This window comes from Chelonoidis abingdonii, chromosome 5, assembly GCF_003597395.2.
Source record: "Chelonoidis abingdonii isolate Lonesome George chromosome 5, CheloAbing_2.0, whole genome shotgun sequence".
Classification (NCBI taxonomy): domain Eukaryota; kingdom Metazoa; phylum Chordata; order Testudines; family Testudinidae; genus Chelonoidis; species Chelonoidis abingdonii.
In genome coordinates, this window is record NC_133773.1 from 18,968,623 (window position 1) to 18,987,002 (window position 18,380).

Consider the following 18,380-nt stretch of genomic DNA (forward strand, 5'->3'; position numbering starts at 1 on the left):
CACCAGAAGGAATAGCAACTGTCAGGAACAGTATCCTGATGGATGCTACAGCACAGACTGGTTGGTGAGGCTCTGCGGCTTTATCCTCAGCGCACAACTATTTCAAATTGAGGACAATAATATACGTCCAGATCAGTGGCACCGCTATGGGCGAAAACCCGCATGGCCCACCAGATATGCCAACATTTTTTATGGCTGACCGGACAAACACTCCTCAGGCTTCGTTCACCTCACGCCCCTATCTGCTAGCCTATGCTCTTGATGGACATCGTTTATCATCGTGACTCCATGGGAAAGGAGATTCTGGAAAAATTCCACACAAAGTTCAAAACAGCCTCCACCCCACCATCAGCCTCAGCCCCTGACAGCAATCTATACACGAGGTCACTTCACTAGACAGCCGACGGTGCAAAATATAGTTAGACGGTCACTTAAAGCAACACCCTATACCGAAAACCAGCTGACCCGTGTGCCTACCTTCAATGCCTGCCAGCTTCCTCTCCGACACCACACACACACAGTGGCCATTGTCTACAAAGCCAAGCACTGAGGTACAACCACATGCGCTGCTCCAACCGCCTCAGACAGAGGACCACAGCCGACCTACAGAGCGACAAATTTTCATCAGAGCATTCAAAGAACTACCACATACCCTGTATAAGGAAATAAGGAAACAATGCAAAGCAGAGCAGGAGACAGATTGTGACCCAGAGCCGTCCTAGCGGCAAAACAACCAGAGAAAAAAGACCAACAGAACTCCACTGGCCATACACATACAAGTCCCAGCTAACCTTCCTGCATAGCATCAGCATCTACAAGGCATCCATGGACAATGATCCCATACTTTCCACAGGCCTTGGATTTGGGGCAGGAACAGTGCACTGTCACCCACAAGACAACCCCGCGCAACATCTGAAGGCATAGTTCTCACCAGGTAACTACACACACCACATCCGGTAGCTAAGCTCTAGCAGGAACCAACCATGCAACAAACCGTCGAAGATGCCCCCAGCTCTGCGCACAGTATCTAACCAGACACATCACAGGAGCCCTAAACCGATCGCGCACACCATCAACTGGTTCATTCATGCTGCAGCGAATCCACATGAAGTTAAATAGCCCTCCTATGCCAGGCAATGGCCCCTTGTCTCTGACTGTACACCGCGAAAAAACTCTCGGTACGAAGACAGGGCATGCACGACCACAAACTAAGCAGCAGGAGCAGGAAATGCCCGTACACCTAAAGAGACCTGAAGAATGAGCCACGAAATCAGACTTCTTAGGAATAGGCAACGTAACAGAAACCTGCCAGGAGACACCAGTTGCAACACTCAGCTCAACCTGGCCGACACTAAGTAAAGAGCGAGAACCTGTCAGGTGCCACGCAACCGAAAACGCACGACCAATAACACACGCTGGCCAAAACAAAAACACTTTCTTCCCAGGAAAAGGGGGAAAAAAAGAACGCAGAACTTCCCCAAAAGAAAAGAACTGCTGAGCTTCCAGGTTCATGCGCAAATTTGACCAGACTGAGCCGATCAGCCTCAGGATATTAAAACAACAGCTGAAATGCGCTAGCCAGACTAACAAAAGCAGTTTCTCCTCTTTGGGTGTTCAACACTTCAAGCTGCGTAGAAGAAGGGCCTCATTAAGTCCTCCCGCTGATTGAAACGTACCACGTCATTTTCTCTAGCCCAATTTTGCTTCATATTTCATACCTGCCTCTGGGTAAATTTCCACTAAAACATGCAGCCGACGCATAAGTGGGGTATTACCGCACAAAAGTCAATGCTACCAATACGTCTTTAGGTCCATTCGAGCCTGCCGTACAGGGACTGCCTTTGGCTGCTTTTACACAGATCCAACTAACACAGCTCACGCCTCTGATAGACTGGAAGAAGATGGAAGATCAATACGAAGAATTGAAGGTGGAATAAGAAACTGGTTAAAAGGTGAAGACTACACAGGTCAACTGAAAGGTGAACTGTCCAGGCTAAGAAGGAGGTTGTTACTAGTGAGTTCGCTCAGGAAGATGGGTTTTGGGAACAACTTACTGTAATCTTTTTATTAGACTGACCTTGGCAGCAAAAAGGTGGGAATAGTGCTAAAGTTTGCAAGGTGACACATAAGCTGGGAGGTTATAGCTAACACAGAGAAGGACCAGGATAGTCTATACAGGGAAGATCTGGACACTGTAGTAAATTGGAGAAGTAGATAAAGATGAAATGTAAGTGAAAAGTGCAAGGTCAATGCATTTAAGGATTAATAAACAAGGATTTGGTTATAAATCCTGGCGCGACATTTAGGTTGAAGTAACGAGGAGTAGAGAGGACCTGGAGTATTGGTTGATCAGAGGATGACCTATGAGCCGCCAATGTGATACTGACCATTAAAAAAAAGCTTAAGGCGTATTTAGATAAAGATAAGGCGGATGTTAGTACCAGTTAATATCAAGCACCACCTGCGGTGGAGGCCTCATCTGGAATGCTGTGTGCAGCTTCTATGTCTCCATGATTATAGAGAAAGGATAAAATTCAACTGAGAACACGACAGAGAAGGGCTAATACGCAGGGGGAATGAATCTAGAATGTAAAGCGACAAACGTCGGCACTGTCCGCCCCTTTATGAAAGGAGACTGAAAGAGCTTGGCTTGTTTAGCCTACCAAAAGAAGTGAGGGAATATTATTGGCTGTTTATGTAAAAATATATCAAGAGATAGCAGATACCGTCAGAGCGAGAGGAGAGAATAGTTAGCTAGCCTACGAATGTGGACACAGAAAAAAGGGAATATAAACTAGACACCAAGGGAAGTTAGGACCTTGAAAATTAAGACGAAGGTTTCTAACCATTAGGGAGTGAAGTTTGGAACAGTGCCTTCGCAAGGGGAGTAGTGCGGGGCAGAAGACATAGTCTGCTTCAAGACTAAGCTTGATAAGTTTATGAGGGGTATTGGCCATGATGTGAAGAGGCCAATTTTTGACAATGTTAATTGATCTGTTGAATTATTAGCAGGGTAAATATGGCCCAATGGTGCTGTGATGGGATGTTAGGTGGGGTGGGATCTGGAGTTGGCTAACAAGAGAACTTTCTGGGTGGCTGGCTGTTGAGTTTTGCCCACATGCTCAGGGTTTAACTGATCACCATATTTGGGATCGGGAAGGAATTTTCCTCCAGGAAAGATAGGCAAAGGCCCTGGAGGTTTTTCGCCTTCCTCTGCGGCATGGGACACGGGTCACTTGCTGGAGGATTCTCTGCACCTTGAGGTCTTTAAACTATGATTTGAGGACTTCAATAACTCAGACATAGGTTAGGGGTTTGTTACAGGAGTGGGTGGGTGAGATTCTGTGGCCTGCATTGTGCTTGAGGTCAGACTAGATGACCATAATGGTCCCTTCTGACCTTAAGCCTATGAATCTATTAATCTATTATTAGAAATTCTTGTGGGGCTGTGAGACTCCAAAGTCCTAGGAAGGTAAGTGTTTCATGGTTTAATACCTCTACTGTTGTCTGTTTTTTTGATATAGCTAATGGATATCACACCCTGAGTGGCCATTGCCATTCTCATTTTGTTTTGATGATCCTGGTTATAGAATCTCCCATTAAGATGTCTATTTTTGTCTATTTCTTTTATGTTTTTACACAGAGAAAAGTGGGTAGAGATACTAACAATGTTTCATCTATATACAACAGAAGACCTAGAAAACATATTTTGTCTATAAATCTGCTTTAACATGGTTTATCTAATGAGTAAATAGACTTAAGTAAAATTGCTGGATTTAGGGGATTTTTTAAAAAAAATCATTTATTTACATGGAAAACTTCAATTGTAATATTTGGTTTTCAGTGGCTATTTAGGGCCCAATCCTGCTTCTGTTGTCTTTAATGGGAGCAGAGTTAGGCCCTTGGATTTTAGCAGCTGGGTTTACTGAGACCCAAAGGATTAATACATGACTTGCCTAAAGTCCTCCAGTGGGTAATAGAGCTATCATCAGCTCATTAGAACTGGCTCATAGAACTAGAATCATAGGACAAAATTCTTAAATGTGGGTGCCTACACTTAGGCATCTAATTAAGTGGGCTGATTTGCAAAAATGCTGAACAAGTACAACTCACACTGAAGTCAATGGCGGACTGCCCAAGGTTCTGAGCTCTCTGGCCCTGATCCAGCAAAGCACTTAAATGCATGCTTAACGTTAAGTGAATAGTTAATGGGAAAACTCTCCTGCTTAAAGTTAAGCACATACTTAAGTGTTCTGCTGGACTGGCACCAGAATGCTCAATATCTTGCAAGATCAAGGCTGTAACTGCCAAAGGTCCCAGTCCTGTTGTGCCAGCGTGAGTCATTTTAGTAATCCCAATGAAATTACAAGAGTAATCCTATTAACCTATAGTAATAATCTACCAGTACAAAAAATAGGAACTGAAAGTACAGCTGGTTATTAAATCCATGTAAATGAAAACTTAGTAAGATTTTATGACTACCATATTTGGAATAGACTTAAATGGGAATATGGGCAGGAGAACAGGTCTGCAGGGAAGGTCCTAAGTGCTAAAAAGTGTTGTTGTCATTGACTCATTCTGTGAGTTTGGGCAAGTTTCTTTGACAACCTGGTCCTCAGTTTCCCCATCCGTAAAGTGGGGATAAAATGTTTATTCATCTTTGTAAAACTCCTTCAGACTCTAAAATGAAAGTGTTCTATCAGTGGAAAATGTCATTATCATCATCAATGCAGGAGACCTGCATCTGGGAGCAATGCACATTGGGGACCTGGAGACTGTCACAAACTGACATGTTTAGAAGCTGGTTGAGTTCTCGGATGCAGAATTTGACCCTTGGTCTTCAGAAGGAAGGTGTGAGGAAGGAAACAGAAAAGAAAAAAGATGCTATTTGCTTGTTTCCAGAGCATCTGTTACAGTATAAAATAGCCAAATGCTGGTCTCACCTTCTGGAAGTTATTAGGAGGCAGAATGAGAATGGGAAGATGGGGATCAGCTGTGAAAAGTCACAGCTGGTGCTTGAGATACACTGATTCATACAATCACTAGAGCCTTATCTACACTAAGATTTATCAGATCTATGGTTCCCAATGGATGCAGCTCCAGCAGTGATACCACCAGTGGAACCTAGGAAGCAGACAGGTTTCTCAGGAACTCAGGCTCTAAGATGATAAAATGGCAAAATCATGTGATCTTTGTTTCTGCAGTAGCTTCCATTGCTGCTGCCTCCAATGAAGTTCCAACTATTAGGAATTACAGCTAGAGCTGGATGACATTTTTTGTTACAAACCAAGTTTTCTGTTGAAAAAAGCATTTTGGGGGGCCCTGAAGCCTATTCGTTGAATTCAGTGAAAGAGTCGAAAAACCATTTAGTTTGGAAAGAGCTGGAATGTTTCATTTTGACTTTTCGATTTGAAATGATGTTTCAAATTGACATTGGCCAATTAAAAAAAAAACACACACCAAAAAGGGTGAAAAAACACCCCAAATGGCCAAATTGCAATGACCTTCCTCCCCCCTCTCCAAAAAAAAATAATTTTGAGTTGACTTGAAATGACTTTCCTTTTTTGAATTTTTATTTCAATGAAATCTTTCAGGAAAAAATATTTTGGTTGGAATTGAAATGGATTTTTTCGCATTTTCAGTTCTGCCCCCACAAACCAAAAAAATCCTATTATTCATTCAGCTCTGATTACAGGTCCAGAAATAGCCATGGTCTGCTTCTTTCCTTCTGATCTGCACTTCGCTCCCTCATACTGTTCTCATGTTATTTTACAGCTGTACGATTACAAAGGTAAGCATCTGTAATATTTATAGCAGCTTATAGAAGATTGTTCATAAAGAGACAATATGGGGAAATACTGTAACCAACTGAAACTGCAATCTATATTTTGACAGGCAGAATAAATGACCCACGTTGAAATTTGGTCAGACCACTGGACCAGAATTAACACCTACTCTTATGAAAGTGTCTTGGAATCTTTAATAACCCTTAGTGATCAGGACCTTGGCTTTATATCTCCTATTAAAACTGTACCTCAGCAGCTCAGTGGCACTTAACACCATGCTGAAATGAAGATTAATTACTGACTCAGTGGGGTGTGAGATTTTAGTAGATCCCTTCCAATGAAATCTCAGCCCTATTGTATGCACAGTATTTTTTATACTCTATAATTCCAGTGGGGAGCTAAGACCTGCAGGAACTGAGCAACCCCACAGAATCACAACAAAATTATGAATCCTTCATTTTTAGTGTTTCTTTGATGTTCAGCAGCCCCTCCTCCCAGCCATATAAAAACAGTAGTAGATAGGTTAAGCAAATAATGATTTTTTTCAGTTCTGTTTGAACCAACACTGATTTTTTTTCTTTTATTTTTTCTCACAAAAAGAAAAGAAAGTCATTTCAGGTTGAATGAAACATGTTGTTCAGCTCAAAAGAGATTTATTTTGCTTTTCATTTTGTTTCAGGTGTTTTTCACCCTTTTAAAAAATGAAATGAAACACCATTTCAAAATGAAATATCAAAACATTTTGTTTCAGCAACGTGAAAACAAAACATTTAAACATTTCCAAACAATTTTTTCCACTTTTTCTAGATGAAACCATTTGCTAAATTCACCCAGAATTTGTGAATAGTTCTGATGCTCTGAAAAAAAATGTGTTTTCCCACATATTTACTATTCACTGAATTTTTTTCTCCCAGATGTATTATCAGGGTCATATCCTTAGCTCATATAAATCAGCATAGCTCCATTGAAACATATGTCTACACCGCAGCTGACAGGCGTGATGCCCAGTGCAGGAAGACAAACTCCATTTGAACTAGCACACTAAAAATAGCAGTTTGAATGTTGCAGCATGGGTGCACCACCTGAAGCCCTGAGTCTAAGTGTGGGTAGCTAGCCTGAAGTGATGCCTGAGCTACAACATCCACACAGCTATTTTTAGGGAGCTTGCTTGAGGCGAGCTAATGAGAGTCTGTCTATCTGTGCTGGGAATCACAACCTCCTAGCTGCAGTGTCGACATACCTGAAGCTAGTGGTGCTAGCATACCCCAGCTGAGGCTCTTAAAATATAAATCTTCACTTCTGCTCTGTGCACATCTCTATCTGTGTATATGGCTGTGAGTCAGGTTGGACACTGGATGATGTCAATTTATAAGCAGGATAAAAGGCAGATGAATGGTTTTCTCTATGCTTCTTTTTGGCTGGATTAGTCAGGCTCCGGGGCAGCTGAAACTTGTCATTTTGTACAAGATCACTTAATAAACTGATCGGCACCTTACTGCTGCCTCAAAGTCACTCCGCTTTTAGGGATGTCCAAACAGATTAAATATCAAAAACAAACTGTGGAGGACAGCCTTGTGAGAAGTGGCTTATGCTAACTGAAGATCAAAGAACGCTAACTCACAGCTAGCCCTTGGGTTCATTTGAAGACATAGCAGAGAGAGGTAAGTTATGAGACTCTAGCTGATGAAAATTTCTTTATTCATCAGAATGACTGGGGGTGGGGGTGGCACACAGCAAATCATAGTTCAGACAATACAGTTCTTATAACAAGATAATTGACCTCACGCCATATGAAGTGCCCTACTATCGAGCGACCTGACATTAACTTTATTAAGAAAATTTGGGGGGGTGTTTGACAAAACTGTGAACAGAGGGGAAAAAAAGCAATGGAAAGTATGCATGAACAATGGGATATGAGAAAAAAAGACCATGGACCAATGTTCCATAAGGTGATATGCAGTTTATTTATCACATCATTACATGTGAAGCTCAGACACTATAGTGATGAGTACCTTCTAAATGCATGTAAAGACTACAAACCATCTCTCCAGAATCCCCGTCCTGTGCACTGACCTCTTGACCATAGTGCTCATTATCTTTGTCATCACATTGATGTTGATCTGAGAGGCAAGAAACTTGGATTCTGTTCCCACCTCTTCTATTGACCTACTGCAGTGGTTCCCAAACTTGTTCCGCCGCTTGTGCAGGGAAAGCCCCTGGCAGGCTGGGCCGGTTTGTTTACTTGCCACGTCCACAGGTTCGGCTGATCGCGGCTCCAAGTGCCCCGCGGTTCGCTGCTCCAGGCCAATGAGAGCTGCTGGAATTGGCAGCCAGTATGGCCAGCGCTGCTTCCAGCAGCTCCTATTGGCCTGGAGCAGCGATCCGTGGCCACTGGGTGCCGTGATCGGCTGAACCTGTGAACGCAGCAGGTACACAAACCAGCCCGGCCCACCTGGGACTTTCCCTGCATGGAACAAGTTTGGGAACCACTGACCTACTGTATGACTTTGAGTAAGTCACTTCCCCTTTCTGGACTTTAGTTTTCCAATCTATAAAATAAGGAGCAAGATAAGTTTACCTCTCTTAATAAAGTACCTTGAGATGTACTGTTGAAAAGTACTCTGTTGAGAACTAAGTGTTGTTATTTATTACTCTCTTGCAGTGGAAACGTAACTTTTTGAAATGGTTTATCCCTTTCAAAGATATTCGACTTTCTAAAATTTCTCTATATGTTTGGTTTAACATATAGAAAACACAGTCCTGTTATGTGTCTATCTCTTTAACAGACTACTTTGTCTCAAGTCAGATCAACTCTGTTTTGTTTAACTGACACAATAAATCACATAGCAAGAGACTTGAAAAAAGCAACACTAATAGCAATTTTTTCCTCTTCCAACATCTTAAATGCTGATATATCAGAGTATAAAACACTAAAGAGAGACCTGATCTTTGTTGCCAAGACAATTAAAATGAAGAGCAAATGATATAATAATGGATGAATATGTTACTGTGGGAGTAACTGTGTTAGACCCTTACAATAATGAAATTTACTATTTGATAGAGCAGAATGAATACTGTAAAATGAATTCTGCAAGTATTCATTCAGATTCAGTTGACATACCCTGAGTGGTACAGCATAAAACACATAGCCCAAGGCAGCAAAAGGGAGTATGGTGGTTTTAAGAAGCTCCTGGAATTATTTTAACAGCCCTGAAGACCTGTCTAAATTATAGCACTAACACTGCATTGCTGAAAGCCCCTGCCTTATGCCACCAGCCCTGCCCTTCACACATCCCCTACACCAGGACATGCAAAGGGTGTTCTCAGAAGGTAGCCTTATGATTGTCTGCAGCAGTGTTTGCAGCAGGTGAATTCTTGATCCGTGTTTTTAGAGCCCTTTTCTGCTGTTCCTTCCCCTTTCCCTGGCGTAAAAGAACTGGATGCGAGAATCTCACATGTGAATTCTACCTCAAGAAAGGGGCTGGTTGACCATAAACGAACACTGGAAACATTGCTGAGGGGCCTCCCCACTCACAATCTGCTGTGGTGGAGCCTGGCTGAGCCTCAGAGCTCTGGCTGGGCTTCACGCCCACTCAGCAGGTCCATTGGGATTTTCCATTAAAATGGAAAAACAAGTAACCAATAGAAATGTCATTGCTGTGTAAATACCTACAGCCCAATCCTTTCTACTCACCATTAGATCTAGGCAAATAATAGATTTTGCTTTGCTGGCAATTCCCCAAAAAATTGAAAAAAAAAATTCAAGCTGATCTGAAACCTAAATTTTTTTAAACATTCAGTGAATCAAAAAGTTGGGAGAAAAAAATGGTTTGTGGTAAAAGAAACAAACATTTTGATCAACCCTAAACTAAATGTTTCATTTTGGTTTCTAGCTTTTAAAAATGTTTTAAATCAAATTGAAGACAATTTCAAAATGAAGGGTTGTTTTGAAAAGAAAAATTGAAATATTTTGTTTCAAAAGTGTCAGAACAAACATTTTGATGTTGAGGAATGTTCTGTTTGTTTTTGTTTTGACCAAAACAATTAGTGAACACAATATGAATTGCCAAAATATTTCAATGTAGTTGAATCTACATGTTTTGCCAAAAAAACCTTTCATCTGAAGAATTCACCCAGCTCTTCTCATTATCCGTTGGATGAATTCAACTTAATCTCCTTTGAAAATAGACAATTTTCTGGGAAAATGTGGTTGAAGGAGTCAAAGTTTAGGGAGGGAAATACTTTATAAATATGTTTCTGATTTTATTTTTTTAAAACTCCTTTCCTCTAGCTAACGATCCATCTGGTTCTTTTAGGAGAATCGCATCTTCAATACTCCTCAAACTTTCCACTAGTTAGTGGAAACAAACAGATAACCACTGATCAGCACATCTCTGGTTGGGATATAACTTGATTTGCTAAGAACAGAAGGGGACAGACACTGAAGTCTGGCTCTATCTAACACTCCACAAAGCAGGTGGTTCACCAACTAAGTACATGGGCCACTTGCACTTGTTTTACCCAATGCCTCACCTTCATACTCTCAGGGTGTTTTCTTCTAGGTAGCTTTTGTTGAGCACATTGAGCTCTGGCATAGAAATGCCAACTCCTCCACCTTCCCTTTTATATGAGAGAGACAGAGAGTACTCTGCTGGCATAGACAGTGTAGCTGGTGTTTAGATCATGTTTCACATGACAGTGCCCTCCTCTGGAAGTTGTTAGGATAAGAGTGAAAGCCTGTTGTGCCACACAGAGATGCTAGTGAATTGATGAGCCTGTAAAGAGATTTGTAGGCTGATTGGGGAGTGCATTGTTAATACTATTAAATATTACTTAGACTACAGCAAGCTGCATGTTCAACGGTTTAAATTTTAATTGCTTGCTGAGGCAGACACAAGACTGAATATATGTAAATCCTATTGAAAGCTAATGTCATTTTGGCTGCTAAGATGGATTAGCAGTCGCTACAATTAGCAGCATGTGCAGCTAATGATATTAGTGGGGAATCCATCATACAGTGGAGTGGTGTGCATTTAAATCTGAGCACAAGTGATGTGCCTCTTTTTCCCGCTGTAGGGGTACTTCCAACCATTATGTACAACTCATACCATATTCTTTGGGGGGGTGGGCAGGAGCCAGCAGAAAATGTGACTGACTTACTATAACCTTGAGTGTTTCTTCCTTTTCTCATGATGTTCATGGTTTATGATTCCAGCTGAGAAGCAAACACCTCATCCATTTCCCCCCTGCCCTGCTCTTTTCCTGTGATATGGCAATGTTTGGGGGGTGAAGGCAGAGAGAGAAAGGGGGAAAAAAAGAAACTTCTTTCATGTGGCTAATGCAGTCATTCCAGAACTCATGCCCTGTAAAACCTTTATATGGTGTGTATGTGTGTGCCTTATACATCAAAAACTATATTAAAAATGTTAAGGTTGCAAAGTGAAACATTCAGAAGTTAGGAAATGCCGGAATTGTGTATGCAAAATGCTATGTTTACTGCACACTATTCAAACCCTGCTCTGATTACAGAATTATTACTTTCCATGTGGGCTTTTCAATGGCACTCATCACTATGGTATCTGAGTGCTTCACAAACATTAATGGATGTACTTTCACAACTTCCTTGCCGGGATATTGGTATATTATTATCCTCATTTTACAAATGGGGAATGGATGCAAAAAGAGATTAATGTCAAAAGTGTCCACTGATGTTGGGTGTCAAGACACCTAAGGCTGATTTTTATATAATTACCATTATACAGCACTTTATATGTTCAAAGCACAGCTCCTATTGACTTCAGTTGCAATTGTGAGTGCTCAGACCTTCTGCAAATCAGATCCCAGCATCTCAAGTCCAGTGTCCAGAAAATGAGGAACATAAAATTAGTGACTACCTGCTAAAAGTTTGGTTGAATGACTTTCCCAGTATCACCCAGGAATTCTGTGACAGAGGTAGAATATCATTCTCCTGGACAACATTCAACTGCCTTAACCATGAGTCCATTCTTTCTTTTCCTGCAATCCCTTGCCTCATTCACTACATGTCTTCCAACTTCTTCAACAAATGAAGCAGTGGTCCCACAGACAATCCTGATTGGTCCCCAGAGCAGGTCCAGCCTGTGCACTGAATGAAGCAGTCCTGTGGAAAAAAATAGTAAGGGATCATGTAATTAATGACTGTATCATAATGGAAACACACAAGTGGTCTGATTTGCACAGGCAGTCTTAATGTTAGCATTTCCTCATTTTTGAGTGCTTGACTTTGCAACTGAAATGTTCTTTTAACATAGTTTTTTGTGTGTGATTTGCTAGATTTTTCTGGTAGCAGTAATAGGTTGTCATCCTCCATGGTAACAAGCTGTTGGAGAAAAACTTAGTTCTCACTTTTTGGTTGGGTGCATCAGAGTCAAATACTTAATTTTCTCTTTATAATTGTATAGAGGGAGGGAGTGCCCTAGGACACAGAGGTGCCCCAGTCCTCTGGCAGGTCTCTCCACAGGTAAACAATTACAGCAAGCATTTATACCTTTTGTTACAGACAATAATAAGCAACAGCTGCATTTTGTTTATACATAGGTCATCCTGATATCTTGTTTTTCTCACTTCTAAAGAAACGCCAGTCTACATTCCTCATTATCGACACAAGGTTGCAACAACTTCTCACATAGTTCTTTCCCGCTCACCTCACGCAATCCTCGCTTCTACAAATCTCGTGTTATTAGGGTTATAGCTAGCCTGACTCTTGCTAACAGATACTGTCTTGCATTAAGATCCCCTACAAATCCCTGTATATTCTTTCTCTACTTCCACAAAGCTCTAGAGGGGAATGAGAGAGAGACTTTGCCAATGGGCTTCACAGCTTTTACGGACACCAGAGGAATGTTGAGACTCAGGAATTCAGAGTTCAGTTCCAGGTTCTGGAAGGCAGTGTGCTCTTGTGGCCACAGATCTTCTGCCCTGTTGTCTCAAGCCTGTCCCCTCCAGCCTGTGCTCACCTCAGTCCTTTTCTTTCTTTCCCTGTCCTCAGCTCAGTCTCTTTGCCTAGGAGGCCCCATTCTCCACTATACTGGGCTTTTTATCTTAGTCTCAGTCTCTTGCCCAGCCAGTCCCAGTCTTCCCCCCACCCCACTCAGACTCTTGTCCCCGTAACCTCTTTGTCTCGTGAGTCGCAGTTCTAGCTCTTACAATCTGTCTCTTCCCCAGCTACAAGCTTCCAGTCTACTTTCTTTGCCATATTCCCAGACCTCTCTTTTGTCCTATCTGCATTCCAGTCAGGCAGTTTCCTTCTCCATGCCGCCTGGCTGACAACAGGGTGAGCATTGAGGATACAGGAGAGAGAGTCTCCCTGCTTTCAGTTCCTTTTCCTGGCACCACAGCAGCCTGGAGCAGTAATTTCAGTGAAGACAAGGCCTAAAGTTTGACACGTAAAAGTATATTTTGGCCTGTGAGTAATGGCCTGATTTTCAGAATTGCTCAGCACCGATAGCTTCTACTTACATCAGTGACTCAGAACCTCTGCAAATCAGGCCACTTATTCAGGTGCCTAACTTGAGCTACCTTACTTCAGGCTCCCAATTTTGAAAAATTTGGTGTCGGTGTTTAAAGCTAAGCAAGAAAAACTGAAGACCCCCCCCCTCAACATCAGAGGCAGTTTTAGAAAAGTATTGCCAATCTGCATGTGCAAATAATATTTGCACGCATGCAAATCTAAGAGAGGTTTTATGCCCAAAATTTTGTACATACAAAACTATTGTTGCAAATAGAAAGGCTGCTTTGGAGCCTGAGGAAATCAGTTAACTTTACTTCAATTATAAGCTCTTTTGGGCAGGAGGCCATCTTGTTGTTCTGCATTTTTACAGTACCTTGCACAGTGGGGTCCTACTCTAAGACTGAGGCTCCTAGGCACTATGGAAATACTATAAATAATAAATAATAAATAATAATAATAATAATAACTTAGAGCTTTTAAGAGTTCTTAGTGACAGCAGCAATACTCCTAGAAATTGCCATCTCTTGAGACAGGAGGCTGACAAATGGCTGGCTCATGACAGCATACCGGATATGTCACAAAAGGGGCATAGACAATACTTTTCAGTTGCTTCTTATTTCAAGTGATTTCTTCATTGCAGAGAACCACATTTATCTTCATTCTACGCAGATCTCCTGTTATCCCATTTTTCTGTTGCTTAAATAATTGGCTTAAGAAATAGTGGATAATGAAACTGTAATAGTCACATTATTTATATATATATATTAAATGATCTCACATCATTTCAAGCTTCCTCCTTCACTCTTTTCTATTGTCTCCTTTATTGTGGGGATTCATCTGACACATGGTCCCTGGTAAGTTTTGGGCAGCATGAGAACTGTTACTATAACAGTTTCTAAAAAGGAGGGGGGAAATCGTGACCTCCCTGAAATCAATAGTTGACTTCATTTGCCATTGATTTCAATATGTCCACAATTTCTCTCTGGGTTTTTTATTGGGGTTGAGAGAGGTGTTAAGTGACTTCAGTACCATGAAAGGTGCCTGCTTGACAAATCTGGAATAAAGTCTTCTGCTTTGTGCACATGTAACTCAAAGCCAAAATAGAATTTTTTTTTTTATTTTTCCCCCTCTGGTTAGCCCACCCCTTATAGGCTAGAACTTCAGCATGTGACCTAGAGGTAAAAGTCTTCATTGACCTGCTGTATTGTTTTTAATTGTGATTTTGAGGGGGCTTTTTTTTGAGTGGTCCTTGAAGATCATTTTTCAAAGCAACTAATGGAAGTCCTACAGCTAACTCCCCAGGCACCATTTTGAAAATTCCTGTGCACAGTTAAATCCGTATACTATGGATGGCTAAATCACATGTACTGCTTTTTAAAATGTAGCTTTAAGCTGCAGTGCCGTTCCATTAGTTTCATTATGTTTGAATTATAGATGCAGCAGTGAGGCCATGTGTAGCCATCCAAGCTAGTGAGACAAACACCAGGAAGAATATACAAGCCATGAAAGTACATCTTGGGAAGGGAGAACCACTGGTTTTTCCTGTTTGAAAAAGGCTTTTAGACAATGCTGTTATGAAATATTGCTGCCCCATTATTTAAGAACCTTTTAAGGAGCAGTCTTCTTCCACATCCCCACCTCAGAAATGTTAATCTTATCACAGGTATCAATCGTTTGAGTAAAAGAAGAGGAACTGCTCCTTAAAAGGATTTTAAATAATGTCATTAAGAAATATAGCAGCATTTTTCCCCAAATGAGAGTACAAGCCAAGAGTGTACTGAAGGGAAGGGATCTTTTTAAAAGGTCTTTAAATAATGTTACTGTACTTCTTGGCAATACTCTTTAAAGCCATATAAAAAGCAGCTCTACTTTGGACAGCTTGACAGCTCAGTTAGTTGTGTGTGACTGTAACACACATTCCCAGGAGAGACTGAAGAATTTGTGAATGATGCTTGGTTTCAGACTGGTTGGATTTGGGAGCACTATGACTACACAGCTTTATGTCTTCAAGGGTGGGGAATGATTATTTAGCCAAGCACCATACAAGTTGAGTCACTTCCCAAAGGCGATGAGATTGGGTCTTCTGTTCTCAGATGATCATATGAGTGCTAGTGGGGCTACATTACAGAGGTTTGTGAAACCACATTGCTTGGTTTGGGATTTTGTTACAAAATAGAAATTTGGTTCAAGTCTGCCAAAAGATTAGTCAAGTTCAATTAAGCCAAACTTCAAGGGAGGATTTTTTTAAATTTGGGTCCTTCAAGCTCAAAATCCAAAGCAAAGTAAAACTCATGGCACAAATGCCCCATGAAGAACAAAAAGGTTTCAGCAAACCCCAGTGAACCAAAACTGCGGAGTGTCACAGAGCTGTAGCCACTCAGGGCAGGTCTACGCTGCAATTAAACACCTGCGGCTGGCCCATGTCAGCTGACTTGGGCTCATGGGGCTTGGGCTATAGGGCTGTTTAATTGCAGTGTAGGTGTTTTGGCTCAGGCTGCAGCCCAGTTTCCGGGACCTTCCCACCTTGTGGGATCCCAGTGCCCAGGCTCCAGCCTGAGCCTGAATGTCTATACTGCAATTAAACGGTCCCATAGCTCGAGCCCCACAAGCCCAAGTCAACTGACATGGGCCAGCCGCAGGTGTTTAATTGCAGTGTAGACATACCCTCGGAAGATCCAGGATCAGAATTTGGATCTATGCATGCCTCTTCACTGGATACCATACATGCATTAGAGTCCTTTGAATTTATCATATACAAAATGTTGGCTCATCAGTACAAACTCAATACCAGATTATCCCAGCCCAAGCACCCCCACCCCCAGCAGAGTAAAAGGGTGTAATTTGCACCAGTGCCTATAAAGAGCCTAAAGTACCCAAGAGTCATCGCAATAATGCACCCCCTCCTCCTTCTGAGCACAGTACTCTGTGAAGAGCATTGCACCAGCTATGCACAGTCAACAATCGCAGTCAGAATAAGGGCTATCGTCTGAATAAACAGAGGGGGTGGGTGGCTGAAAGGAACTTCTCTGAAGGCCCCAGACCAAACCTATGTAATTACAGTGACTAAAGGAAGGCATGGTGTCAAACTGCCCCAGCCATCTTTAAACTACCATAAACCCCATAGTCACAGTAGGAAGGGGAGTTCATGGAGTCTGGTTCATGGAGTTCATGGTTGTATGTCTTCATGGGTATTGATGGCCTGTGGTCATATTGGATCATCTTGTATGATGGGACATGATCCTGGGAAGAGAATGGGAACAAGGGAATTAATTTATTTTAAGGAGTCCATGTCCCTAAGAGGCCTTGAGGCAGCTAGTCAAAAACAGTAACGTCTTACCTGCCTTGGTGTTTTAGTATGTACCATATGTCTTCTATAAGCGCTCCTATTTATTGTCCGAGTTTAGGGACCATTGTAGACTGTCCTTTGCATTCTTACTCAGCTTTGGGAAGCATGGATCCATAGTGCCAAATGCACATTCACTGCCAGTTCTTGTACAATCCCTATTGAATTGTTGACCTTCCAGTGGAACACTGGCAATTGGAAAAACACCAGTGCTAGCAGCAAAAACAAGAAGCACTTAGGAACAATATGATTAAATATGTCATCTGTGTATTTTTCATTAGTTCCTTTGCTTGTTTGCTAGTAACTCAGATCATTACGTGTCCTGATCATTATTGTTTTTGTAGTTGTTAATTTTTAATGAGCTGAAACAGAAAAAGCTTTTGTTCATCACTCACATGACCAGAATGTGAGACATTTTTTTTATATCTACTCTCTATTAGTTCAGGAGAGTTTGGCAAACATCCCATAGCCAAGGATCCAAGGACAACTTAATGTTTCATCTCTCAGCTGCACAATTTCTCATTAAAATATGAAAAGATTTAGTGTAAAATCTGGGGTTGGGGTGTAATATTTGTGTAATATTCTACTCTCTTGTTTCTAAATTCATAAATTCCTAGATTCTAAGCCCAGAAGGGACTATTATAGTCACCTTGACTGACCTCCTGCATAACACAGACCATAATAGTTTAATGTTTAAACTTGTTTTGCTGACCAAATTTGTATATACCTAGAGTTTTATGTAGACCAGTAACAACTCAAATGGCTGAAATCCATAAATATATCAGCCCAGCTGGTGCTGTGAAGCATACCTTTTAAGAAAGGTTACTCCTATCCCATAGCTGCTTGAAAGATAGAGATTTGAAGTTGCCACTATTACAGAAAGCAAATCTATGGCTCCATGTTCGATAAGATTCATACTCTGAAACCTGATTTGTTGCAGATGTATATTATGTTTCTCCATAAACAAAGATCAAGTGTATATTTTCAATCTGGATCAGTTAGATTTGTCTCCAGGACAAAGCACAGTGTGTGTGATTCACTGTGTCAAAGCAGCCATCTTGGTGTGACAGGGAATGCCCCTGCAGAGAGGTTAGAGGGGCAAAGTCTACACTTAAAGGTGCAGCCCATAGAAAACAGCCTTACAGGTACATAGCAATATATGTCACATTATATCTTGAAAATTCATCTGAATAGCTGAAAAGCAGTGTTTAAATACTTCTGATGTCCCATGGCATGTGACTGAGGATGTGTTGAGTGTCTCTAATGAAAAGATTCTGCCTCAGCATCTCTGTTTTAAACAAAGATAAAAAGGAAAGGCCATCGGAGTCTCAGGCTGAGCAGCTGTCTCTGTGATACCAGTCTTAAACATGATGGTTGTGGTTTCATAGCCTGTTGCTCATATTAGAATCTTGCATTTGTGTTCAGCAGTTAAGTATAGACCCACCACATAAAAATCACAAGTTGTTTCTTGATGATTAACATATCAGTTTGAAATATTCCAAATGCTGCTGTCTTGCCTGATAAAAAGAATAATATATTGGGTGTGAATGCGACTAGCAAGAGGTGCAGGGGGCAGCGGGAGAGAGACAAGAATGTAAGCCCAGCCTCAGTTTTTTGAGAATGGAACAGCTTTCAGAAAAACAGGGTTTTTTTTCTTCTCTCTCCAGATGTTTGTAAGCCGGATGCTTGCCACTGATCTGCAAACTTTGTTTTACTGGAGTGCTTTGAGGGCTGCCCAGTATAGGAGGACAGAAAAGATTCC